Source organism: Mirounga angustirostris, unplaced genomic scaffold (assembly GCF_029215605.1).
Source record: "Mirounga angustirostris isolate CCGP_5_RB_7025 unplaced genomic scaffold, mMirAng1.0.hap1 SCAF_2, whole genome shotgun sequence".
NCBI classification, from domain to species: domain Eukaryota; kingdom Metazoa; phylum Chordata; class Mammalia; order Carnivora; family Phocidae; genus Mirounga; species Mirounga angustirostris.
In genome coordinates, this window is record NW_026991710.1 from 27,085,205 (window position 1) to 27,113,056 (window position 27,852).

The following is a 27,852-nucleotide window of genomic DNA, read 5'->3' on the forward strand; positions in this document are numbered from 1 at the left end:
GAATAGAAACTCAATATAGAAATGGAAGAAGAGATAAAGAAATTGGAAATCTTGACAGAGGCATTTTTTAATACATCAAGATATAAACACTAGCACTTCATTAAAAATTATACAAAAATATACAATGTATTTAACTGTAACCATCATTTTCCACTTGGCCTAGTGCTACAACTTTTCCAGTAATTCCATCAGACAAGAGCAAAAGAATTAACTGCCTGTAGCTTCCAAAATTATGTCTTACTGTTCCAAGGTAGAAAAATTCTCAGTGTGATTAGCATTTACAGTTTTTACTAACAGTATTTAGTTGAGTTTCACTGCAGGCACCAAAACATTGTATTAGGAACTCTTTGAAGAAGATACTCTTTTCCTTTTTCCTCCCAAATACTATACTGTCCACGGTGCACTCACCTTTGAATTTTTAAATGCAGGCTTGTCTGAATCTACTTTGAAAGAAATGGCTTGGTGAATTGAAGTGGGAAAAAGCTAGTTGTACTTTCTAGGACTTTGAAACATTCCCATCAAACAGCTTCTAAAAACATAGGTCAATAAACAAAAACAACAACAACAACAACAAAAAAAATGCAGTGACTCAGGTAAAAACTACCTGCAAGAGAAAATCAATTAACATTTAACAAACATCTTTCAGTGCCAGGCACTTAGTTGGTTTGTTGTTGTTGTTGTTGTTGTTGTTGTTGTTTTTAAGTTTTTATTTAAATCCCACTTAGTTGGGTTTTAAATATTTCATATAAGTCTGAAAATGACCATGTAAGTTAGATTTAAGTATCTCTGGGTTTTAATATAAGGAAAATAAAGTCCCCCCAAATTAAGTCACTTCCCCATCATTACCCAGTTGGACAGTGGCCACTTTAGAACCCAAACCATCCTTCAGAAGACAGAGACCTTACTCAGCAGACCTGTCTGTGCCAACTTGTTGGTTCCAGTCTTTATAAGGGGTAAATGCTTTCCTGCTGCATCCTCCATTTCCAAGATAAAATATTCCGACTTGAATGTAAAAAATCACCCACGAAGTAGCATGTTTTTCATATAATTCTGCTTGAGGCTTTAAATCTGAATGTGTTTATAAGCTCAGAATGCAAAACTTCTCTGCTGTTTTTTCTTCCATTTATTTTGAGGCAATGACCAATACAAATATTCTCTGCAGTCTTTGGATTAATAACTGTATCCAAAAATAGTATCACAAAATTCCACAATGTTTGAGTTGAAAGAGACCTGGGAGATCATTGGATCTGAAACCATAATCTGCACACGAAGACATTGGAAGCTGAGCCTCACTGAAGAGAAATAATTCCTTCACACTGGGTCTCAGTCTAGTCACAGAGCTAATTAGTAAAACCGGAATTAAACCCAGGTCCCTTAGCACTTACCTTGGTGCTTTTTTTTTTTTTTTTCTCCACTGTATTATGAGTAATCCTACAAGTGAAGAGTTATTTTACCAATCTCTTTATATTCTTGTGCAAGTTTAAAAATATCTATTTAATTAAGTTATAATACTCCTTAAAATAATGAGCCAAATTTAACTTGTTTCTAACTTGGGAATTTAAACTGGAGTACTGAATTGGGCCCTGTGTGCTTGCGTACTTCTCAATTAAAATAACCTGATTGTTCTAGAAGTCTTGCTGTTTTTACTGGGCTGAAAATCGACTTCATCAGATTTCAATGTTATCCATTTAAGCAATATTTGCTTCAGTCATTTGATATTTAATTTTTGTCACTTGACTTATCAATCTCATTTTTCTAAAATGCCCAAATCTATGTAAAGTATATCGAACAAGAAAAATGAAAAGAAGCAGTTTTCAGTTGCACAAAGGGAAATAAACCTAAAATTACTCTAACTCTGTAGAACCTAATTCAGGACCATGTGAAATTACTTCATTTTTTATGTGCAAATACATCCACCTACCAATGCTTTCATCCTTTTAGAAAATAATACATTTTTATTCATTTTCTCTATGAATACCAAATTGCTTGTGGAAAAAAAAAAGTGTTCTCACTGTGAACAATTGAAAATTACTAATTTCTCACTTACATAGATTTCATAGAACATCTGATATATTTTTTATTCCCTCCATGAGCAATAACATTGTAAATTGAGTTGTTAAACTGATTCATGCTTAGACCAGCAAAAAAGAACAGTAAGTGGCTCTGAATCTTTCATAAATGCTGCAGAAAAGATTTTAGTCTGTGCTTGTCCCTAACCCCTGTTATTTTGTGTCATAATGCATCATTACATACTGATGTTTGCTCTTGTGCAAGTCAGCAAAAAAAGGATTACATAGTGTATGCTGGCCCCTTTCCTTGAATTAACTGTGTCACTTTTGATTTCTTATGTTATTGGACCGTGTTTGGGGACGTCTTAACATTGGCAGCTGAGGCATGAATATACACAGTTGTCCCCGGAGGTTTGCTATTTTGTCATCTGCACCCTAAGCCTTTTAAACATTTTTATTCAAATAAAATTAGTTAAAAAAGTAAATTAATCCTTGAAAGAGAAAGAAATTGATGAATTGCTGTCTGATGAGTGTGTTCTCTGTTGTTACCTCTTTGTGGAAACTGTGGTAGAAAGTAGAGTTATTTTCTGGACTTAGCTATAAAAGAAAACAGAAAATCTATTTGGGTATAAAATGGCTTGATCTAGTGTATAGTCTAATAATCCTTTCCATTCTTGTTTGTTCTCTAATGGCTAGGTCCAGTGGTTGGTTCACATTTTGTCCAAATAACTTCACTGCTGTGGAATCCCCTGCCATCACAGGCAGTTCTAACCACCAAAATATTTCCCATAACTGCTCAAATATTCTACATATCTACATATCAAAGTTTTACTCTTTGACACCAAAATATATTACCTGGGGCTACTACATAAAGCAGTCATATACCTACTAAATGAATTTGCCTGATATACTCTGGATAGGTAACCTAGTATTTTAATAGTCTCAATCCTGCAGGAAAAGCCCAGTGTGATTTTCCTATTTAAATAGATTAATTTATTAAATACTTACTGAGTTATTACTCTGCTCTAGGCTCTAGGATAAGCCTGGGGTATTTGAAGGGGATTAAGATATAGTTCTTGTCCTCCCAGAGTTCATGGTTTTGTGGGAAGACAAAAGTGAATCAGTGTACTACTTAAGAGAATAGATAGACTAGAGAATTAGAAAGACCTGGGTTCAAGTCCAAGTTCTACTACATGCTTGTTAAGTGATCTGGAATGTGTGTGTATGTTTATGTGTGTGCACATGCATATGTGTGCATTAGAAGAGATCATGTACTTAAAGGGCTCAGCAAGGTTGAATTGAGACTGGTGATAAGACCAGTTAAGAGGTTGTGAAAATCATCTACATTACAAAATTCATGAACTAAACGAAGAGAATGGCCATTTTGTGACATTGGGCATGGAGGAAAGAGACAGAATTTAAGTAACATTTTTGATTCCATGATAAATGTACTATGAAATGAAGATATCAAATATATCGGCCAGTGATATGAAAAAATTAAGAAGTAATGCTAATTTTAAAGATCTTTTTATTTATTTGACAGAGAGATACAGCGAGAGAGGGAACACAAGCAGCGGGAGCGGGAGAGGGAGAAGCAGGCTTCCTGCGGAGCAGGGAGCCTGATATGGGGCTCAATCCCAGGACGCCGGGATCACGACCTGAGCGGAAGGCAGACGCTTAACGACTGAGCCACCCAGGCGCCCCAGAAGTAATGCTAATTTTATACACAGTAGAAATAATATCTGCCTTTTCTTGGAGTCAAATTTTGAATTTTAGGAGAAAAACATGAGAGAGTTAAAATCACAGAAAATAAGAGTTTAGGTGCACTGATTATTTGTAAACAGGAAATAGGGAAAATAGTTCATGAAAAAGAGAATTGATATTTAAATGTCTGCTAAAGCAATTCTTGGACCAAGTTGTCCTGAAAATACAGTCATTTGAGACCGTGTTCATGTCAATTCAGAATTGCTGACCTAAAGACTGACATTTCTTTAATGTTACAGTCATGTTACAGCTTTTAAAAATGCATTTTTGAGGTTAAAAAGCAAAGGACATGTATTATTTTCATCATTGATTGGTCTATTGTCTCGGTAGCCGAAATTCAGACAAATTTAGAATGTCACATAGCTTCTATTGTACTTATAGAAAGTATATGGAAAAGATAACTTCTTGAGATCAGATCTGAAACCCAATAATTTAATGTCTAATTGACAGATAATAGTGAAAAAAATAAGCCTTCTCTTTACCTCCCCGCCCCACACACTCTTGCTTTCAGTTTTACTCTTTAACCAAATTTAGTTCCTTTGTGTGAAGTTGAAATAGACTGTCATCTGATTGAGGATGTTTTGGATAATGAATGATATGGAGAAAGAGAAAGTGCTTAATATGGTTCCCAAGCAATTCTCCAGTTTGCTGAATGTATTGGTACAGGACAGTGACATGACCTCTCTGTCTTGCTCATGGAAGGGGTCTACTGGTGGGAAATTAAAAGTGGAAAAAAAAGAAAAAAACGCAAGCAGAACTATCAAACCATTTATATTCCTAAAAGCGAAAATAATTTTCAACTTACACATCAAGACAAAGTAAAGTAAGGGAATCTTTACAAATGTGCTTTTTTTCTCAGTGGTATTCACAGCACTAATGCATTTACAAGATGTTAAATCACATACTTAAAAAAAAATCAGATTGAAATGGGAAACAATTTTCTAACATATTTGAATCACTTCCATTACTAATGTAGATGCTCCCCAGAACCTTTGTATATCAATTCAGCGATTAATGAGAGTTGACATGTCATCATTCAGGTCGGTTCATTGTACTGGGTGTTGATTGTACCAGCTACACTGGGGAAATATGGAGAGAACCAGTGATTTAGGAGTAGTTTTGCCTGAATAACCTTTCAAAGTCCTTCCCAAAATTATGATTCAAGGCAAATATATGAATTCTTGATTAAAAATGGCTTTCAACAAGATGAAATTTGCATAAAATAAGAAAGGAAAATATTTCAACTTTACAAATATAGCCCTCAGAAGTGCATAATTTCTGGCACGCAGTAGTGCTCAATAAATGTGTGTTGAAGAAATGAATGAAGTGGCAGTTAGGTGACTAATACGAAAGCAATACAAAGCCACTTGATAAAAATTTATCAGTAAGGTGGACCATACACCCAATTACCCCTAATGCACCTGTATAGTTGTTGTGATACTTTACTAGTACATGGTTATCCATCTCAAAATATGTCCACCTCAAAAATAAAAACACAACTCATTCAATATTTTTTTCTGACTAGGTAAGATTAAATAATTGGCACTTGCTGACATGTTTGTAAACTATGATCTGTCACTGAATATATATACCGTATTGTTCTATGCCCAGTTTAATCATATCAGGAAAGATATATCCCAGGAAGCTTTTACCTATGCAATTCCAAGTTGGAATGGCTGAATACTTGGGAGGCAGAGGGAAGAAACAGACATTAGGCTTGAGATAGACATATTGGTTTAGGATAGACCAAGTGGTACAGATGTTTTCCAATTTGTCCCTGTTCTTGCCTGCCCTGCCCCCTACTCCACTTCCCATGACTGCTAGCCATGGTAAACAACAGCAACCCCAAGCCCACCCCCAAATGCTTTGTTGCAAAACTCAGAGCAGAGGTAGCCACAAAGAGCAAAGAACCAAAATCCTTCCACAGACTACCATCCCACCCCTCCTTGTGCTGCTACTCTAGCAGCTAGATGTAACTAGCTTCAATATTTACCTGATAGTTCTACACACTTTTTCCTATTTCTTCCACTCTTATTTTTGCATCATTATTGCCCTGGATCCACAATGATATAACATCTGATTCCATTCATAAATTTCTTAATCCATAGTTCTTATGGTGGTTCTCCTTTACTGATTTTATCCAGCCAAAGATGGTCACAATGATATCTCCTGTTCCTCATGCTCTTCTGCAGTATGAATTGCTACTTCTTCACAAGTAGTGAGGATAATTACTCTCTTGAATCAAGGCCAGGGGGTCGGGTCTGTGACTGTTTACCAATAGAACATGGTACCAGTGATGTGGCTTTCCAGGCCTGAGGCTTAATTGGCCTGGTAGTTTCTGCTTTCTCTCTTTTGGAATGCATGCTCTAAGGAAGCCAGTCTACATATGAAAATTTTGACCACCCCAAAACCTCCATGCTGTGCAGTAGACCAACCTAGTGTAGAAAAATGCACTATTAGGAATAAGAGATAATCAACCCATCCTGAGTTGTCTCAACCTTCCCAGTTGAGGCCCCTGTCAAATTAAAACAAACAAACAAGCAAACAAACAAACAAATAAAACAATTTAGTAACCCATTTGATGCCCTTTATTCAAAGGAAAACAATCCATGGAATAGGGGACTGCAGCCCTCACAAGCAGTAGAGGACTCTTTCCAAGGGATTTGGGGCAAGAATGAGTTTTATAGAATGTTACAGGCAACAAGAGGCAAGGTGGAAACAAGGCATAATTGGTTAGGCTTTTATAAGCCTAGGACGTCCTATTTTCTAGGGTAAGGCAAACTAGTTAAAGCTGGGATGTAGGATTGTGATTGGTGTATATTAGGCTTCCTCGACAGTGAAGTTTTTTCCCATAACTGCAGTCTGACAGGTTTAGATTTGTGATGTAGGCCAGGCCACTGGGGATGCCTCTATTTTGCAGGTCCCCTATTCAAATTAACTTTATCATCCGGACATTGGAATTAGTCCAACCCACTCAAATTTCAGATCATACGACACCCAATTGACCATTTCACAGCTACACATATTTGGTTCAAGAACTGTTATCTGAACCTGGCCTACACAAAGACACAAAGACCTATGAGAGAGAATAATATATTGCCACTTGAAGATACCCACGTGTGGGATTGTTTATTAACGTAATTTTAAATAACAAAAGCGATGAATTGCATGCACTCTCTACTTCCTTGATACCCTAATTTTACCTTTGCAGTTCATCCTATAGAGATTTGGCAGTTGCTAAGTGAAGTGGAGTAACCCATTCAAAGTTCAAGAAATGATATATAGGAATTGTTTAATGTTTAATAATTCCATTGCTAGGTTCATTTTTATACCATGGAACCATTTGCTGTGTGAGATTTACAAGCATTACTCAGCCTGCAGTACTCAAATAAACAAAAACTATTTTTAAAGCCAGCAATGACTGTGTCCCATTGTTCCCTGCTTACAGGCAAAAGATATGTTGAAAGAGAACATGCATCGTGCACCAATTTTTTAAAATAAAATTCATTTTCTATCAACATATCACCCAGAAAATGTCTTCATTTTTATTTCCTCTCTTTATGTATCTTGATTGTTGGAGAAGGTTGAAGCAATGCATTGCTCAGAGACTTTGGCAGCAGGAATTTTGACCAGAAGTTACTTAAAAGTCACTCTAAGTTTACTGCTGATGGATTAGTGGGGTTTTGTTGCTTCTATAGGGAAAAGAGGAGTCTTGGTGGCATGGTTTTTGCCTAGAAATTTATTGTGTTGGTGGTGGTTCCTGCATCAATCAGACAAAATTTTGAATTCTTCTTTTACTTACTACTTATCAGGGTTTTTCTGTTTTTCTGGGTTTTTTTTTTTTTTTTACATTTACACATTAATCTTTCTGAGATTTAGTACTCTGGTATATAAAACGGGGAGTATAAAACATATTTATGTGGTTCCTTTTTTTTTTTTTTTAATAAGAATTCTATGCCAAGGATTTTGGTACTTGGAAAATTCTCAGTAAAGGCTACGCCCCTTTATCTCTGAACTCCCACTTACCTCCACCCTTGCTTTCCTCTGCCTCACTTGAGTTCTGTTTTTGTTTTATTTTGTTTTACCTTTCAATATCTTCATTCAGAATTCTGGTCTGCTAATTCAGAATTGTTTAACACTGGGTCTATTTCTTTCTGGGAATGAACACATACTATATCCTAAGTTTTCTTTACTGTGACACCTTATCCTACCTTTCTCCATATAATAATAGCTAAGATTAATTGAGCAATTATGTGTGAAGCATTATCTTAAGAAATATATTTTTAAGTTGTTTAACAATCTATAATGCAGGTGTTATTAATGTCCCCATTTTACAGATGGAAATTTCAGGGACAGAGAGTGATTAATGACATACATCAGGAAACTAGTAAAGGTTAGAGTCCTCCAGACAAATAAAATTAAAGTAGCCAGACAGATGCTACTGTTTCTCAAAATGTGCCACATGATTAAGTCTATCAGAATTTTCTTGGATGCTTCTTAAAGTACAGATTCTTGGGCCCATCCCAGCATGGGCAACGAGAAGCTATGAGATTGGAGTGCAGAGCCTTTAATAAGATTTCTCAGTGATTTTTGGTACAATAAAGTTTGGTAGGCTTGGTTTTAAGTCTCTCTCTTTCTCTCTCTCTCTTTTTTTTTTTTTTAAGATTTTATTTATTTATTTGTCAGAGAGAGAGCACAAGCAGGGGGGAGTGGCAGGGGAGGGAGAGGGAGAAGCAGAGTCCCTGCAGAGCAGGGAGCCCGATGCGGGACCTGATCCCAGGACCCTGGGATCATGACCCAAGCTGAAGGCAGTAGCTTAACCAACTGAGCCACCCAGGCGTCCCGTGGTTTTAAGCCTCTAATAAATATAGCTCTGGTTCATACAGTGTCTCTATTTAATATATATCTTTAACCATTTTTTTGTTTTGTTTTGTTTTGTTTTTAATTTAAAAAGCCCAAGTGTATGGCAATGAACGTAGTGGTTTGGGCTTCCTTGTTACCTTCTACACTCTCACACTCCCTCTGACTCCAAGGTGCTTTTTGCCCACACAGTCCCTACAATTTTCTACAACCACTGATATTCCAAGTAAGTCAGTGGATTACCTTTCTCATAATTCTTTACTATTTCACAGTATTTTTAAAAAAAGAACTTCTAGGTTGAATTCTGCTCCACCCCCAATTCATACATTGCAGTCCCAACCCCAGTTCCTCAGAATGTGACTGTATTTAGAGATAGACCCTTAAAGGAATAATTAAGACAAAATGAAATCATGTGGATGGACCCTAACCCAATCTACTGGTGTGTTTATAAAAAGAGTAGATTAGGACACAGACAAGAGACCATGGGATGACCATGTGAGGACCCAGTGAGAAGGTGGCCATCTTTATGGCAAGGACAGAGGCCTCAGAAGAAACCAAACCTGCTTATACCTTGATTTTGGACTTCCAGCCCCCATAGATGTGAGAAATAAATTTCTGTTGTTTAAGCCACTCAATCTGTGGTATTTTGTTAAGGCAACCCTAGCAAACTAAAACAGAAACTAATATATATATATATATATGTATATATATATATATATATATATATATATATATATATATATATATACATATATATATATATTTTTTTTTTTTTTTCCTGGTTAAAGTAATTAAAGTCATTAGTGAACGGGGGAGGAGAGATAGGACAGTTGATACCCTTCAAATTATCCCTGTTGATAAGGAAAATCTGTGTCCTAAGATGGCTGACCAAGCCAGCGAGAGAGTCCCAGTCCTTGCCCTGGGTCTCTTCTGGGTCCTTCTCCCTGCCCTGCTTCACGCATGTGCCAAAAGTGCCAAATATGCAGAAGTAGAAGTGTATAAATTGCCCCCTTTGTTTGTGCTTGGGGCTCAGACCTTTGGAGACCACTCTCCTCTGAGCCCACCAGCATTAAATAAACTTCCTATCCTCCAAGATCTCTGGGTGCCGTTTGGTTCTTCCATTGGGCAATCCAGTCCAGGTTCCATAACATTTGGTTCCCTGACCGGCAAACCCAACCGTGCTGGCCCATTATTGCCACCAGTTTGGGGCAATGGCAGGGTGGAGACAGATGAGGGATCGTAATGGAGAAGGTGCACCCTGCCTTATTTTCGGCAGTCTCCCACCCCGGTTGCCTTGGGCCAGCCCCGTTCTGCTGTTCCCACCCGACTCGAGGAGACTTGGCAGGTGAGGACCTGGTCCTGATGTCAGATTCCAGTAAGGCCTCGGGCCCAGGTCCCAGGCAGGCCCACCCCCATTGGGATGGAAGGGGAGCCTGATCACCTCCCAGAGACCTCTTAGAGGTCTCACAGGTAGGGATTCCCAGGGAGGGAATGTAATAACTTCTCGAGTGTGAATGGTGAGTGAATGTGCGGTCTGACCTGGCTTACTCAAGTGGACTGATTCTGTGACTCCACGGGTGGGCACCCTTAAGGTCCCCAGAAGCCTACAGAGTCTGAGTGGGCCCATCTGTGATTCCATGGTGAATGGCATACAGTCTATGGCAGCATCATAACAGTTTCCCATCATAAGTCATAATGCTGAGACCGCTATGGCTAAGTCTCACCTAAGCTTTGGGATATGGCCAGATGGGCATCTGATTGGTCTTCTCATCTCAGGAGGCATCCCCCCTTTGCCTCTCTCTGCACCACCACACATGGGGACATTACCATGGGGTCAGGACAGAGTACACCTACAGTTCTAGACACCGTGATCAAAAATTTCAAGAAGGGTTTTTTGGGAGACTATGGAGTCAGGATGAACCCCCGGCAAGTTGAGAACTCTACATGAATTGGAATGACCCACCTTTGATGTAGGGTGGCCCTCAGAAGGGACATTGGATGTCCCAACGATTCGTCAAGTATGGCAAGTCATAACAGGAGAACCAGGACACACTGACCAGTTTTTGTACATTGACTCCTGCCTAGGAATTGCTCAGACCCTTCCCCCCAGGTGCAATTCACTTGCAGTAGGCAGGGACAGGCCAGGGTCTTAATCATCTCATCCAAGCGACCTAAAGAAAATCAGCAAAACCCCAGTCTCCACAAATCCTAGCCCGAGATCCCAAGGACAAACCAACCCTGCCCCCACCGTACATACCCCCAAGATTGCCTACACCTGGCCCTTCAGCTCCAGACACTCTGCTGCCATTGGTTTCACTGGCACCCCCAGGTCCAGAGGATCCACTTCGGCTCCCATGCCCAAAAGATCCACTTTCTCCAGGACCAGCAGCCAAGCTTCGCCCCAGGCCAGGTGCTAGCATCCTCCAAATGCCAGTACGAGAGACGCCGGAACCCGAGAGACACGATGAAGACAGGACGGTCCAACCTGGCTGTTCCATGATATATTATCAGCCCTTCTCCACCACTGACATCCTCAACTGGAAACATAACATCCCATCCTACTCTGAGAAACCAGAGGCCATGGTAGACCTCTTGGAATCCCTCTTCCAGACTCATTGACTGACCTGAGAAGATTGCCAACAGTTACTCCACACCCTGTTTAACACAGAGGAAAGAATAATGAAAGGTGCATGGCAATACCTGGAAGAGCACACACCAGTGGGAGTCATCGACCCTGCTGCCTGGGCTAATATGGCCGCACCCAAAGAGCACCCAGCATGGGACTTCACTACAACTGAGACACAGACCCACATCCTCTGGTACCAGGAAGCCCTCTTCCGGGGAATCCAGCTAGGAGCTAAGAAACCCATGAACATGACTAAGGTACCCTCAGTCACTCAACAATCAGGGGAATCTCCCGGGGACTACTACGAAAGACTATGTGAAGCCTACAGGATATACACTCCATTTGACCCCAAGGCACAGGAAAGCCTTCATGGCTCAGGCTGCCCCAGACATCAGAAAAAACTTCAGAAACTAGAAGGTTTTGTCAGGATGAACATCACCCAACTAATAGAAATTACCAATAAGGTCTAGATGAACAGGGAGGTCACAGCCGAATGGGAAGCCGGCAAAAAGATGAAAAAGAAAGTCAGCCTCCTTGCTGCCACCCTGAAATAAAAGGACAACACAAAGATGGGGAGACCCCAACTAATGAAAGCGGGGAAGCCCAGAACCCCCTTGGCAAGGGATCAATGTGCCTACTGTAAAGAGAAAGGGCATTGGAAAATGAATGTCCCAACCGGGGAAAGGCTCAAAAGCCCAGCCCCTACAAGGAAGACCCCTGAGAGGAGGATCTCATAGGCCTTGCGGGAATGGACTCAGAATGAGGGGGACTGGGCTTTTTCCTCCTTGGCCCCCATGAGCCCATGGTCAAAATGAATGTGGGGGCCAGCCAGTGACTTTTATGGTTGATACTGGGTCCGAGCACTCTGTTGTCACCTCCCCAGGGGCACCTTTCAGCAAAAGGACTGTGACCATCCCTGGGACCACAGGGGCATGGGCAATACAACAGCCCCTTTGCCAGATTCACTAGTGTGAACTCAGGACCCACAAAGTCAGACATGAATTCCTTTATTTGCCCGATTGCTCCATCTCTCTCCTGGGATGAGATATTCTCTTCAAGCTTAGGGCTCAGATAACCTTTGAGCCCATTGGACACACTAGCCTCTGATTGAACCCAAGGCAAAAGGAGACAGGGTCTCTAATACTAGCAATTACCATGCCAAGGGAAGAAGAATGGAGGCTACTCTGTGCCCAGGCCCGACAGAGCAGACTGCCAGAGTTCAGACTTGCCTTCCTTTCAGTATGGACTGAAAACAACCCACCTGGACTAGCCCAGAATTGGGCCCTTATCATTGTTGAACTGATCCCAGGAGCCCAACCTCAGAGGCAAAGGCAATACCCCCTTCCACAAGAAGCTAAGATCAGACTCCAAGAACATCTGACCAAACTCAAAGAAGTAGATATTCTAGTCGAGTGCCAGTTGGTCTGGAATACCCCACTTCTGCTAGTCAAGAAGCCAGGAGCAGGACACCAACCAGTTCAAGACCTGTGGGCCATCAACAAGGTGACCATCTCTCTGCACCCAGTGGTCCCGAATCCATACACCCTCCTCGGCCAAATCCCAGGGTCGGCCAGATGGTTCACTTGTCTAGATTTGAAGGATGCCTTTTCTGCCTCTGTTTAGCTCCCCAGAGCCAGCCACGATTTGCCTTTGAATGGTCTGAACTTGATACAGGGCGCCAGATGCAACTGACTTGGACGTGACTCCTGCAGGGGTTTAAAAACTCACCAACCCTCTTTGGGGAAGCGCTGGCCTCGGACCTCACCAGCTTCCCAAGAGAGGCCACACAATGCACCCTCCTCCAGTATGTGGATGATCTCTTCCTCGCCAGTGACACACAAGGAGACTGCATGAAAAGCACCAAGGCCCTCCTACAACTCCTGTCAGACTTTGGATACCGAACCTCATGGAAGAAGGCACAAATCTGCCAACAACAGGTCCGATACCTTGGTAAGGGAAAAGAGAACTAGGGCCAGAGAGGAAAATGGTCATCATCTCACTGCCACAGCCCCAGAAGAAAAGGGGCCTACCAGAATTCCTGGGGGCTTCAGGATTCTGCCACATCTGGATCCCTGGGTTCTCAGCAATAGCAAGACCGCTTTATGATCTCTTGGGGGGACCAGATTGAGAACCCCCTACCTGGACTGAGGAAGCAGAAGCCGCTTTCACAGAGATAAAGACCTCCCTGGAGCGGGCTCCAGCCCTGGGCCTACCAGATGTAGAAAAACCCTTCAATCTCTTTGTGCATGAAAAGGAAAAAATAGCGCTTGAGGTGCTCACCCAGACTGTTGGACCCTGGCAAAGCCAGTTGCCTACCTGTCAAAGAAGCTGGACCCCATGGCAGCGGGATGGCCATTGTGCCTCAGGGCGCTGGCAGCCACAGTCCTACTCATCAAGGAAGCGGACAAACTTACCCTGGGGCGAGAACTTAACATCAAGGTCCCTCATGCAGTTGTGTCCCTCATGAATGCACAGGGACACTGCTTCCTTTCCAACTCTCGGTTAGCACAATACCAAGGGCTCCCCGCAAAAACCCGCAGGTCACCCTCAAAACAGTAAGGACATTAAATCCAGCAACCTTTCTTCCCACGGAAGAGGGGGAAGCAGACCATGACTGCTCCGAGGTGACTGATGAAGCCTATGTGAGCTGTCCTGATCTGGGGGATCAAGCCATAAAGAATCCAGAGCTCACGCTGTTCAGCGATGGCAGCAGTTACCTACAAGAGGGTGCCCAGAAAGCAGGTTATGCAGTAACCACAACCACTGAAGTCTTAGAAGCTAAAGCATTACCAGCTGGATGGTCAGCTCAATGGGCTGAATTATATGGCTTAGTCCGAGCCTAAACCCTCGGTGAAGGCAAGCGAGTCAACATCTATACTCACTCTTGGTACGCCTTTGCTACTGTACATATACATGGAGCCATCTACAAGGAAGGGGGCCTCTAACTGCAGTAGGAAAATATATCAAGAACAAAGAGGAGATACTGAGATTCCTCAAAGCCGTCTGGCTTCCAAAAGAAGTAGCAATCCTGCACTGTAAGGGAACCAGAAAGGAGAAGACCCCACAGCGCGGGGAAATTGTCTGGCAGATGAGGCAGCCAAGACCACAGCAAGTGAGGACATGGACAGAGAGCCCCTTCCCTCACCATGGCCCTAACACCCCCGGAAGAAGTCCCCCCATGCAGTTACACTAATATGGAAAAGGAATGGGCCATGGCTGAGGGAGACACCCTGACTGAAAAGGGATGGTGGATGATGCCAGTCAGGCGCATCTTTGTTCCAACAGCAACTGGAGGGCATCTAGTCAAGGAACACCACCAACTCACTCACCTGGGAAAAACTACATTGGAGGCCCTTCTCATGAAGCACTACTACGTCAGTCAGCTGCCAGCACTGTGCTGAGCAACGAGTGAATGATGCATAACATGTGCTAAAAATAATGCTCGGTCTGCACCATGGCCCCTGCCAGGTGTCCACAGGATGGGAGAAACCCCCTTCAAAGACCTAGAAGTAGACTTCACAGATGTGCAGCTGAGCAGGGGGTTCAGATATCTCCTAGTAATAGTATGCACATACCCTGGATGTATACCTTGCCTTCCCGACCAGGACGGAGCAAGGCCAGGAAGTAGCTAAAGTCCTCTTTCAGGAGATCGTGCCCCGATTCAGCCTGCCTTTAACAATCCATAGTGACAATGGACCTGCATTTGTGGCAGACATTGTACAGGTCTTGACCAAATCTCTCAACATCACCTGGAGACTCCACACCGCTTACCGGCCCCAAAGTTCAGGGAAAGTAGAGCGAATGAATCGCACCCTCAAGGGAACCTTAGCAAAGATTTGTCAGGAGACAAACCTGCCATGGCCGGATCTGCTATCCCTAGCTCTCCTGCGTGCTCGCTGCACGCCTGGGACATCAGGTTTCTCCCCATTTGAATTAATATATGTGCGGCCTCCCCTGTGCTTGGGAAGCCTTCCAGGAGACTTGCATCATGTTGGAGATAAAGGGAAAAGGAGCAGCTTCAGGCCCTGAGGGCCACTATAAATAAATTACAAAAGTACACCATTGAGAGGGCCCCAATCTCCTTAGGGTCTCAGGTACACTCCTTCCAGACAGGGGACTCAGTTTGGGTCAAAGATTGGAAGAAACACCCCTTCAAACCGCAGTGGACAGGGCCTCACACTATTGTTCTAACCGCCCCAACTGCCCTCAAGCTCTCAGGTGTCACCCCGTGGGTCCACCACTCCAGAGTGAAGAAAGCTCATCATTCGGATGAGGAGCTGCATCAGTGGAGAGTCTAGCCAGATTTCACGAACCCACTCTGGCTTAACCTTCGATGAGACCCCACCGACTGATGGACACCTGCTCACCATGGTCCCTGGCTCTCATCGGTGTGGTTTCCCTCATCTTGGGATTTGGACTCTACACTGTTGCCCCTCCTGACTGGACTTTCCCTCAGAGGCTTACTATTCTCATTGCTTATTGGGTGTCCCTAGGGTGTATTACTGCACTTACTTGTCCACAGGTTTCATCTGATGATGGATTAGCTATGATGGTTCCCTCTACCTAAGGTCATAGATCCCACTTTCACTGGCCCTCTGTTATCTACTCTGGAGTGCATTTCACCATGGTTTTCCTAGCCCCAGTCAGTTCCAGTCTTCTGCTACCTGGTGTGCTGTTCCTCCTCACTGCCTCTAGCTTGCCCAGCCAGGCAAGGGGGGCAAACTCTCGTATCACTGTTACTGGCAAATGGACTTTCCAACTTATCCCCCTCAGTCCTGCACCAGCACCCCCACTGACTTCTTCCACCTGGGATGGCCACACACCAAAGTTTAACCTCCATTTTGATGGATGCCAGCTTCTTGATACCTCCTGGAAACCTCATAGACGGTGTTCCTACCATGGCCCTTACTCAGGTTACTGGCTGGTAGATATCTACATCTGTGGGAGCCTTATGCCTCAACAGCCAAACACCTGCCTTCAGTTCTGCTCGCAAGCTTGGGGATATGAGTCATGGGTGGTGACTTGGCCGGGAATGGAACGATGGTCCACCAGGTGGTGCCTCAAACAGCACAGTGACATCTGGATTTCCTTGTGATGCAATGCCACCCCATCCTCTTGCTCTAACAATCACTGTATACCACTCACCCTCTCAGTTTTAGAACCCAATGCCACATCATGGGCTACAGGAATCATTCTCCTGTTGGGCCCATATCACCCTATGGGAACTGACCCCCTGGCTAAATTTATGATTAAGTCCATGTTCACTCCAAGCCTTACAGTCAACCCCCAGAGTCAGACAGAAAATAACTTGCCCTGGCATATCCCGGGGTCCCCCATCCACATGCAGCAAGCATCTATAGTGCAACTGTCAAGTATGATTAATGTCTTCCACTAAACATTCAACCACTCAAATCCACCCCTAGCGTCTGATGGCTGAAACTGTGTAAAGCCCAGTCCCATCCAATTCTTAGGTGTCATCCTCAACCAATCTACCATGTCACCTCCCACCTCGACAACGGGGACCTCAGATTATCTCTTTCTGGTTCCAGTACCACTGTATGGCAATACTTCCTCTCCCATCATGGGCCACAGTTGGGTCTGTGTGCCTAACAACACTTTTCTTGCTTGTGATCAAGGTGTATACATCCGCATCACCCCGCTCAATCAATCATGCATGCTTGTCAGTCTCTTTCCTGATCTTTCAGTCCTCCCTGGGAACAATGCCCCACTCATATAGAAACCTCCTAGCAGCCCTCAGTGCTCCCCCATGGCCATCCCTCTTATCGTGAGCCTGCTGGCCACGTCAGGTGTTGTTCTCGGTGCCACTGGCATCAGGATGTCTCAGGTTCAGTACCAGGGGTTAACTTAACAACTCATGGCAGACTTTTCTGCCCTCACTCAGTCAGTCCTGGCCCTGCAGCGCCAATGGGATTCACTGGCCTCTGTGGTCCTCCAAAACAGGCGCAGGCTCGACTTATGGCTGCGCAGGGAGAGCTCTGGCTCTTCTTACAGGAGGAATGTTGTTTCTATGCTAATGAGTCAGGGGTGGTCCAAGAAACTCTGACCCAGTTACAGGAACGAGTACACCGCCAGTGGGAATCACTCCAGTGGACAACTTGGTGGGATACCCTCTCACAATGGTTCCCTTGGTTCACCCCCCTCGTCGGCCCCCTCCTATTGCTTCTCCTCATAGTAACATTTGGTCCTTGTATTCCTAATGCCCTTACTAGGTTTATCACTACTCAAATTGCTAAAATCAGACTCCAGTTACTCCTTACTCACTATTGTCCCTTAGAAGATGAAAATGATGCCCTCTACACTAGGTGTTTAAAGGGGCATCAAAGGGGGGGAATGATAAGGAAAATCTGTGTCCTAATATGGCCAACTGAGCCAGCGAGAGAGTCCCAGTCCTTGCCCTGGGTCTCTTCCAGGTTCTTCTCCATGCTCTGCTTCCCACACACACCAATCTGGGTCCTTCTCCCTGCCCCGCTTTGTGCATGTGCCAAAAGTGCCAAATATGCAGAAGTAGAAGTGTATAAATTGCCCCCTTTGCTTGTGCTTGGGGCTCAGACCTTTGGAGACCACTCTCCTCTGAGCCTGCTGGTGTTAAATAAACCTCCTATCCTCCAAGATCTCTGGGTGCCACTTGGTTCTTCTGTTGGGTGATCCAGTCCAGGTTCCATAACACTGTGACCTTATGTAGTATATCTGGCCATTATAATATACACTGCATATTTTTCATCCATCCAGTTGCATTATATATCTATAGTGCTAACTATCCTTAAATGCTATATTGAGAGAATTACTAGATACCTAAATATTCAAAGAACCCCTCTCCACTAAGTTTTATACTATACCATTATCTACATTACAGCTACTCTCTACTGTTCTCCAACATTTCTGTTCTGATATCTCTTAGAAAAAAAACAAGCTTGCCCTAATTTCTCATGGACACAGGATATCCAAAAATTCCCTGGAAAGAACCAGATGTACTCCTGGAATAGCAAAATATGATAAATTAGATTATCTATCATATAATCATCTATGATATATATCTATATATATCTTTATGTAGATATATATGATCTATATATAGATGGTATCTATATATCATCAATCCTTCTCCCCAGAAGCAGAGAATTGTCCTTCGCCCCTTAATTTATTTTAATCATGATGATTTTTTTTTTCTTATTTTTGTATTAGTTTCAAAGGAAACAAAAAGAGGACTCCACTCCTGGCACTAATTTCTGAATTCTCCATTGCTTAAAACACCAATCATATGTTCTCACTCATGAATCTCAAGTAGCCTTGGGATCACTTAATATAGGGTAGCTCAGCTGGGAAGCTTGGTTCATGCTTTGCTGGGCTACTTGCCATTTATTTGTAGCTTTTGTTGCCGAAACTTATTAATTCATATTCATATTAATTTTATACTTAATATTTATAATTAATTCACACACAATTTTCAATTATAATACTTCAAATTTACATATACATAGAACCTTTTTAACATCATTCTACAAGGATTTTATCACATTTTTAAACACTCAGAATTATAAATATGCTAACTTATTTAGTTATTCAAATAACCAAAAGAAGACTTGAAATTTATTTTAAGAGATATTTACATTTCTTTTTTTTTTTAAGATTTTATTTATTTATTTGAGAGAGAGAGAATGAGAGAGAGAGAGCACACGAGAGGGGGGAGGGTCAGAGGGAGAAGCAGACCCCCGGCTGAGCAAGGAGCCCGACATGGGACTCGATCCCGGGACTCCAGGATCATGACCCGAGCAGAAGGCAGTCGCTTAACCAGCTGAGCCACCCAGGCGCCCTACATTTCTTTTCAAAGTTACAGCATTCTATGTCAATATTTACAGCTTGAAAAGAAAACCCTAGATTTTAGTTGTGTCTTGAAGAATCACAGTGGTGGACAAATATATAACATTACTTTACTGTAATGCTTGGAAAATATAAACCATGCAAAATGGTCCAATAATTTGCTAAGAATAAATAGAAACAGAATTTGGTGTAAAAGCAGGCAATCATGTGGATGTGAACACAAAATTGAAACTAATACTGATAATCAAAGGCAATTTTATTTTTACTGAAATTATGCAGATAATTAGAATTAATATAAACTGAAATAGTACACAATGACAGCACCATGGAAAATTTTAGTGAACAAAAGATGTTAATTCAATCATTCATTTACACTGTTTTATCCAAAACATAGTAATTGACTCCCATCCTCTTATGGGGACAGTTCAAGTCATGTGGGATCTGTAGGAAAAACACAGCTAAGATATTTGGCCTCATGGAGCATATTTTCCAGTAAGGGAAAACAGAGAGTAAGTGAGTAGATAAACAAGACATCAGCTGGCAAAACTGCTTTGAAATGTTAAGTTCTACAGGAATAAAATTGAGAAATGTATTTTAATACTAAATCATTTTAATAATTGGAAAAAAGCAGGTACTTATATTCTAATATTTTCATTGTCATGCTGGATTACGAACACATCTTCTAAGTACAGCAACAAAAGCCCTGCAACATGCATGACCTTTATTGGTGAGCGCTTATGGATCCTGATATATTTCATCTGGCAAATTTAAATATCCCCATTTGTAAAAGAGACAGCATAATACTAAAATGTTGCCTTTTATGGAATGTACAATAGTGTTATCAGTTTTATGCTATAAATAACTGTATTTGCTGGAAATTGGGTAATTTCAAATATTCTATATGGTACAGACATCTCTGCAGATAAGGGAGTGGAAAAAGTAGGAATAGGAATTTTCTTTTCTTTTCTTTTCTTTTTTTTACTGGCATTTCAGTTTTTGATCTAGTTTTATCCTCATTACTCTTGTTAAATTAGATGAGAGTTGGGACACAAGAACATTTGGTTTCTTGAAGTTGAACATATCCTATGAAAAATCATTTTATTGCTATTTAAAAAAATATTTTTACACATGTTCTGTGTTTTAAAAAGTGTTTTTATGGACTGATTGAAATGTATTAAAGGGTTATATAAATTCAATAAATATAATTAGAAACATCAAGAAAACCAATATAGTGAATATTTACTATTGCAAAATTTCCATGTTATGGGCAAAAATAGGCACTAAATTAATTTCACCACTTAGAGTTTACCCTTAAAACTATGTGAAAAAATAATTACAAGTTCATTTAACTTTAAATGAAATACACTCTTTTATATCAAGAAAGTAAAATTTTCAAAACAGATTATCTTCAAGTTTGTTTTGTTACAAAAAGTAGTTTATTTTTACCTCTACATAAAATTTAGATGGAATAATGTCATTTAATGAAATCTTTTGTAAATGCCTGCCTCTGGCAAGGAACAATTTAAAAACAAAGGATAAAATGAAAACTTAGTATGCGTCACTAATCAAAGATGTACACATGCAATCTGTTTTCTTTTATAAACTTTTTTTTTTTTTTTAAGATTTTATTTATTTGACAGAGAGAGACACAGTGAGAGAGGGAACACAAGCAGGGGGAATGGGAGAGGGAGAAGCAAGCTTCCTGCGGAGCAGGGAGCCCGACACAGGGCTCGATCCCACTGGGATAGTGACCCGAACGGAAGGCAGACGCCTAATGACTGAGCCACCCAGGTGCCCCTGCAATCTGTTTTTGAGAAGAGCTGGTACAAACAGTATCTTGCCTTAGGAAGACTGCAATCTAACCTAAATAAATATGAATTACTACAATGTCATAAAAAAAAACTGCCTTGTATCACAAACATTTTAGCTGGACCCCAAAGGTTTAGTTCATCCAAGGATTAAGTTGTGCGTGTCCAGATTTATTCTCTTTAAATCCATTTGAACAGCAGTAATTGTTCTTTTAATTTCTGAAATTGTTTTGCACATATGCCTTTTATGGTTGGCCTGTGATGATTTAAATATTTTAGGGTGAGAGGTAAAGGGTAGAAAGAAGGAAATATGTGTAGCAGTTTTGTCTCTCTAAAATCAGGATTAAGTTGAATTTTGGTTATTTTTTTAAAGATTTTATTTATTTGAGAGAGAGAGAACTAGCAGGGGGAGGGGTAGAGGGAGAGAGAGAAGCAGACTCTGCATAGACCCTGCTGTGCAGGAAGCCCAATGTGGGGCTCCATCTTAGGACCCTGGGATCACGACCTGAGCAGAAGGCAGATGCTTAATCGACTGAGCCACCTAGGCACCTCTAAACTGAATCCTGAATCCCATTCCCCTTGTTTGTGTTCTCTCTCTCACTGTCTCTCGCTCTGTAAAATAAATAAATAAAATCTTAAATAAATAAAATAAATAAAAGCAAGGTTTAAATTAGGGAAAAAAGTAAAAGTAAACAATGTTTTTTAATTATAATAATAAGCAGATGCTTTCCTAAAATTATTTTTTATTCTTTCAAATAATCATAAACTTTCACCATCCTAAACATCACCCACATAGACCATCCATTTAATGGTTAAATCTCTTTATGCTTTTTTAAAGCTACTTTTTGAGATAACTAATGACACGAAGACTTCTGGAATCTCAGCAGTTTATGGGACATCCAGAATTAGTCTCATAATCCCTTTAGTTACCATACAAATATATGTTTAACAATTTCAGAAAAAATAAAGTTTTCCCTTAAGAACAAAATGAATTGGGGGCACCTGGGTGGCTCAGTCAGTTAAGCATCTGACACTTGATCTTGGCTCAGTTCATGATCTCAGAGTCAGGAGATGGAGCCCTGCTTAGGGCTCCACATTGGGCATGGAGCCTGCTTAATATTCTCTCTCTCCCTCTCCCCCCTCACCACCTTCTCCCCCTCTTAAAAAAATAAAATGAATTTTAATAATATTAAATAAAAATAACACTTATATATAATATCTCTTTGCCAATATGGAGTAATGATTTTAAATAGATTTTAGTAAGTTTTGAAAAGATTTAATTATTTCAGTATTCTAGACAACGATCAGCAATTCATAGAGATTGGAATGCGTTCTTCTTCTTAAAAGAGGCAATTACAACTAAGAAATAATCTTTTCTTATTTCTTTAGCAAAAGTGGTTTCTCCAGTTTACAATATGGCAAGAATGCCATATCTATCCCAAGTTCAAGATCTCTTATGTTCTGTATTCCTTCTCCTTTCCTTTCCCAACCAGATTAATGTCCTCCCCTATTCTGTCTGACAAATGAATCACACCCTTAGCAATTTGACAATAATTGTGATGAGCAATAAAATGCTTCCCTAAGTTTCAATATTATAAAAATATTTTAAGATAAATATTGTTGGTGCCCATTTATGTTCTTTGATCTATTTAATGTTATTTGATTTTAAATCAGGATCAAACATATGTGTTTTCTCCTCAGTAATATAAAAACCCATGCTACCTGAGGATAATAATTATACCTTTTTGAAGTAATGGTTGTTCCTACAACTAGTATATAACATGATCTTATGTTTAAAAACTATAAAAAAGATATATAAAGGAATAATTGAATTTATTACCTTTAAACTTTTACTTAGACATAGAAGTATCATTTATAAGGGGATATATATATCATATATATATACACTTTGTATACTAAAATGATATGAGCATTAACATAAGTTTGAGATTTAAATTTATTAAATTCCATCTCAAAATATTTCAATTGTTTCCCTTATTGTTTATATTGGTTTGATAAGCCCTTGAATCTTACTAAGTTTATCTATGTTGTAAAGGAGAAATGTATGTTGTTTGTATGATTATCATCATCAAATTTATACTTTCACTATCTGATATGTCCTAATCCTGTTGATTATATTCAATGAGGGATGGATTGATTTCATAATCTATTTCTCCATCTGTTTGTCTCTATATCTTCTACATCTCTCTCTCTATCTACCTACCCATTAATCAACAAATTACATTTTCTTTCTAGAACCAATGAGCTGATTCAGAAAGAGAGCTTTCTTTGGGGACTTTCACAGAGACTAGGATGTACAGTTTTTTCTTCCTTTTTTTAAAATCTCTGGACCCTAGGGAAGATGGATATTGAATTGACAAGACACAAACTTCAAGGATCAAGATATAACTAAGCTGGATTATACGTCTCTAGAGAGTACTTTGATTATACAATGTGATTACCTTTCAACTCGGATCTTTTGATCCACATGTTATCTAAATTAATCTTTTCTGATGGGCAGCTCATTTGGCCTTAACCCCACTGTTTGCATTGCCAAAGTCATATACTTAAAACACTTCATTGTTTTAAGTTTCAAATTATTAATGATATTTTGAAAAAACATAACTCTATTTGTTTCTTCCAACCAAGAACTATTATTTGAAATTGCCTCATTTTAAGGTTTATTAATTAAAAAATTTGCACTAATTAATACATTCAAATTATATTTCAAATATGCTCAGATCATGCTTAATCTTGAGAACCATAAATTATTCTTTCTACTGTTATTTATTGAGCAATAACTGCATTTCATGCACTGTGGTTTCTGGCTTTTTTTATATGTTTTAATTAGATCACAGTACAATTGTTGAAATTAAATTTCAGAGATCTCTTAACCATGCCTTTGTCTAAAAGTCATCTGAAATAAAATGGCATATAAAAATTCAACCAACATACTATTATTTCCTTCCCAGTTTTGTATGCATACATTATTCAAGTAATCTAGATTCTGAATTGCAGGAATTGTAAGTCCTCTCAGAACTAGAAAACTGATAAGCTTTTTGTCTATATGATTTTCTCAAGTCCATGGAAGGTAGGAAAACTAAGTCAAACATACCCATCAATTTCCATTTTGTTAGAAAAAATAGCTTAATTGATGTATTCCATTATGTAAGATGCTAAGATCTAAATACATAGACTGTTTTTCTAGGCCCTAATTACTTTAGATTTTCATATATGTATTTAGTTTATGCTCATTATATTAAGTTTTAAATTTTCTATGTAAGTAACTATTTCTATGGTAGTTAGTAATGGATGAGATACTATTTTTGAGCACTATTTTTATTTAAGATTATTAAGCTTTCAGTTATTTTTGAAAAAAGATTACTATTAAAATTTCTTAAAATTATCAAAAATTTATCAGAAAACATGATACTAGGTAAATTCCAAAACAGTTTCTAATGAAAATTGTATGTAGAGGTTTGCTGAGAAATAAAAATGTTGTAGAAGTAAATTAAGGCCTTAAGAATATTATATGTGAAAGATACAATTTACATGAAAAATAGAACAATTGCTTCATCCCAACTTATTAAAAAAGTTTGAGAGATACACATGCAGATGCAATATCTTACTTAAAATACAACCTCTCAAGTACAGCCAGCACACTGAAAGTGGTAAGACTTGGATGCTTGATTGGTTATATTGTTGTCCATGAAAGCTGGTTAATAAACTTTGTGGTGCTGGGAATCAGCACCTGTATCAGTTCTCATGGCTGACCTGGCTCAAGAGTTTTATGAACAGAAATTTCTTTCCTCAGTATACAGAATTGCTTAAACCCCTAGATCCTGTGACAATCCAAAGTGAAGAATCCCAAAGAAATAACTAATATTGGACTATTTGTTTGTCATGGTGATTTTTAGAATCCTGGGAACAGATTTCTTTTGATTTGGAAAACATAGATTATGACACTTCCTATTTTTCAAGTGTTGTGGAGTAATTCATACCATGAACAAAATATGTCTGCCTCATTTTCTCAACAGGAGCTTTATGGCTTTAGCTGGGGACAGGAAGGATGGTAAAGTAATAAAGTTGACCCATTGTTAACAAAACCTAGATATGTTCTTAAATTCCTTCAAGCAAATTTGAATAGCAATTCACACAAGTATCATATATAATGAAAATCACCCATGCCTGTGTTTAAGATGCACCATTTTAAGAAAAAAATGCTAAAGCAAAATATATTTCATACCATATCATATCGTATTTTATGTATAAAGTGACATTTCATTAGTTTAAATAAGTTGTATTAGGGTTCTCCAGAGAAACAGAACCTATATTTTCTATATTTCTACTTATCCTATATATCTTAGAATTTTATCTTAAGGAATTGGCTCACATAATATGGAAGACGAGAAATCCTGACATCTGCAGTCAGCAAGTTGGAGAGCTGGGAGAGGTGACATATAGTTCCAGTCTGAAGACCTGAGAAGCAGGAGAGCCAGTGGTATAAAATTGCAGTCTGAAAGCTGGAGGTTCAAGACCCAAGGTGAGCCAATGTGTCAGTTTGACTCTGAAGATCAGAAGAGAAAGATGTCCCCGTTCAAATCCATCAGACCAGAGGAATTCCCTCTTAGGCTTTTAGGTCTATTTAGGTCTTCAATTGTTGGGTGAGGGCTAGCCTTTCCTCAGTCTACTGATTCAAATATTAATCTCATCCATAAAATCTCTCACAGACTCACATTCAGAATAAAGTTAGCCCATATGTCTGGGCACCCCAGTGGCCCAGCTAAGTTGACACATAAATGTTCCATCACATAGGTTTATTATATTCTACACATGAATGCAGAGTCTCTCTCTCTCTTTCTTTTTTTCTCTCTCTCTTCCTCTCTCTCCCTTTCTGCATTTTTTATAAAAATTGCTGTGTTGGTGATTAAATGAAATTTTTATTTGTTCCTTAGATCAGAAATAATCATGAAATAAGTCTAACTCATTAAAAGTATGCCTTTAATGGAAATTAAAAGGAAATAAACTTCAACAGTTTGATGGAGAGGGTAGAAATTTAAGATGATTAAGTCTTGTATTTATAGTGTGAATAGGTAAAATATGATTAAATCATCAAATAAAAATAAAATACTTCCCATTAATTAGAAAAGAAGCAAAAACATATTAACTGCCTTTTAAATTGACTGGAATTTCATAGAATGTGATATTTTGAGCTGACTATAACATCAAAAACGTTAGCTTGGAACACACCAGGAAATAGTAAATGTATTTCGAGTTCACTCCCTACCTGGAAATTTAATGTTTCTATTTGTGAAGGGAGTCTATCCTAAATAGAATAGAATATCAAAATATTGCATTAAAAATGACATTAAAATTTAGTTTTTCTCAAGAAATCAATATCAATTTATTAGTACTTGGGGGAAACTCTTGCAGCCTGAGTTGCACAAATCAGGTACTCCTTTTGCATGGATATTATATTTCTGAGGAAAGTATCCACTCAAAATAGCTGACCCTGCTAATTTAAGTTGGTTGATAGAGATATGTTTTATTATCTGTTTCTATGGGAATCACCACCCACATGATAAACTCGGACTATGGTGTAGATAGGCAGGATTTGGGGAACCATTGTTTTCAATGTCCAATATCTGGGTGTTTGTTTCACATAAGTCATATAACAAAGCGGAAATGCAGAAACACAATCCATGGCCTAGAACACAAGCCCTCCAGTCATTGCCAAAGGCTGAGAACAAATGAATCTCTGGTGAAAGTATAGAAAGAATATATAATGAGGAAATTAATGAACAGGGAACATGGAAAACTCTTTTTTTCCTAAAATGCATGAGATAGTGAGCAGATTTAATTCTTACCCTATTCTGTAAAACCAATGCATTTATTATTAATTCAATTGTGGGTACTTTGGAGAAAGACATTCATCTAATAGTTGACAGGAACTTGATTTTTCTTTTCTGTGATAGTAAAATGGTGATCTTTTTACTACTTTTATTGGCCTCTGTCTTAAACTTACCTGTGAAACTGCTTAGACATACTCCTTAATGTGGCATTGCAATTGTCAGAACTCTATGTTGTATACCTGAAACTAATGTAACATTGTGTGTCAACAATACTCGAATACAAATGAATGAATGAATGAATGAATGAATGAATGAACTATTTCCCAAGGGAACAATTTTTTTTTTTTTACGATTTTATTCATTTATTTGTGAGAGAGAATGGGAGACAGAGAGCACGCGAGGGAGGAGGGTCAGAGGGAGAAGCAGACTCCCCGCTGAGCAGGGAGCCCGATGCGGGACTCGATCCTGGGACTCCAGGATCATGACCTGAGCCTAAGGCAGTCGCTTAACCACTGAGCCACCCAGGCGCCCCCCAAGGGAACAAATTTTAAGAAAATTTTCAAATGTTGACTTATGATTCTGAATCCATGATTGCATGATGATGCAGTCTAAAATCTCCAAAGGATAACTAAATGTTCAATCTGGAAAAATACTCTCCAAAATATAGTGAAATTAAAGGACCTAAAAACAAGCTCCTCAAATAACAATCCAGCTCCTCAATAACCTGCTTCCTTATCCAAACATTTATTGAAAATTTTCATTAATATAACATTGTAATTGATGCTTTACCAAGAATATGTGCATGAGTAGAAAACAGTCCTTAATTCCAGGGAGAATGGAATTCATTTGTGTAGACCATAAAGGCAGAAAAAAATACCACCTGTTAAGCACTATACTTCTTCAGCATATTTTAGAAGTAATAATATTGATATTATTTAATGATGCAATAGTAATAACTTCTGAATTAAAAGACTCGTTCATTGGCTTAAACAGAAAATATTCAGATATTTGTGTTGCCAAAAATAAACTTATTTTTTCCCCAAAATATAAGATGGCTCATAGGTCTTTCAATGTAACAAACGAAAGGATTAAAA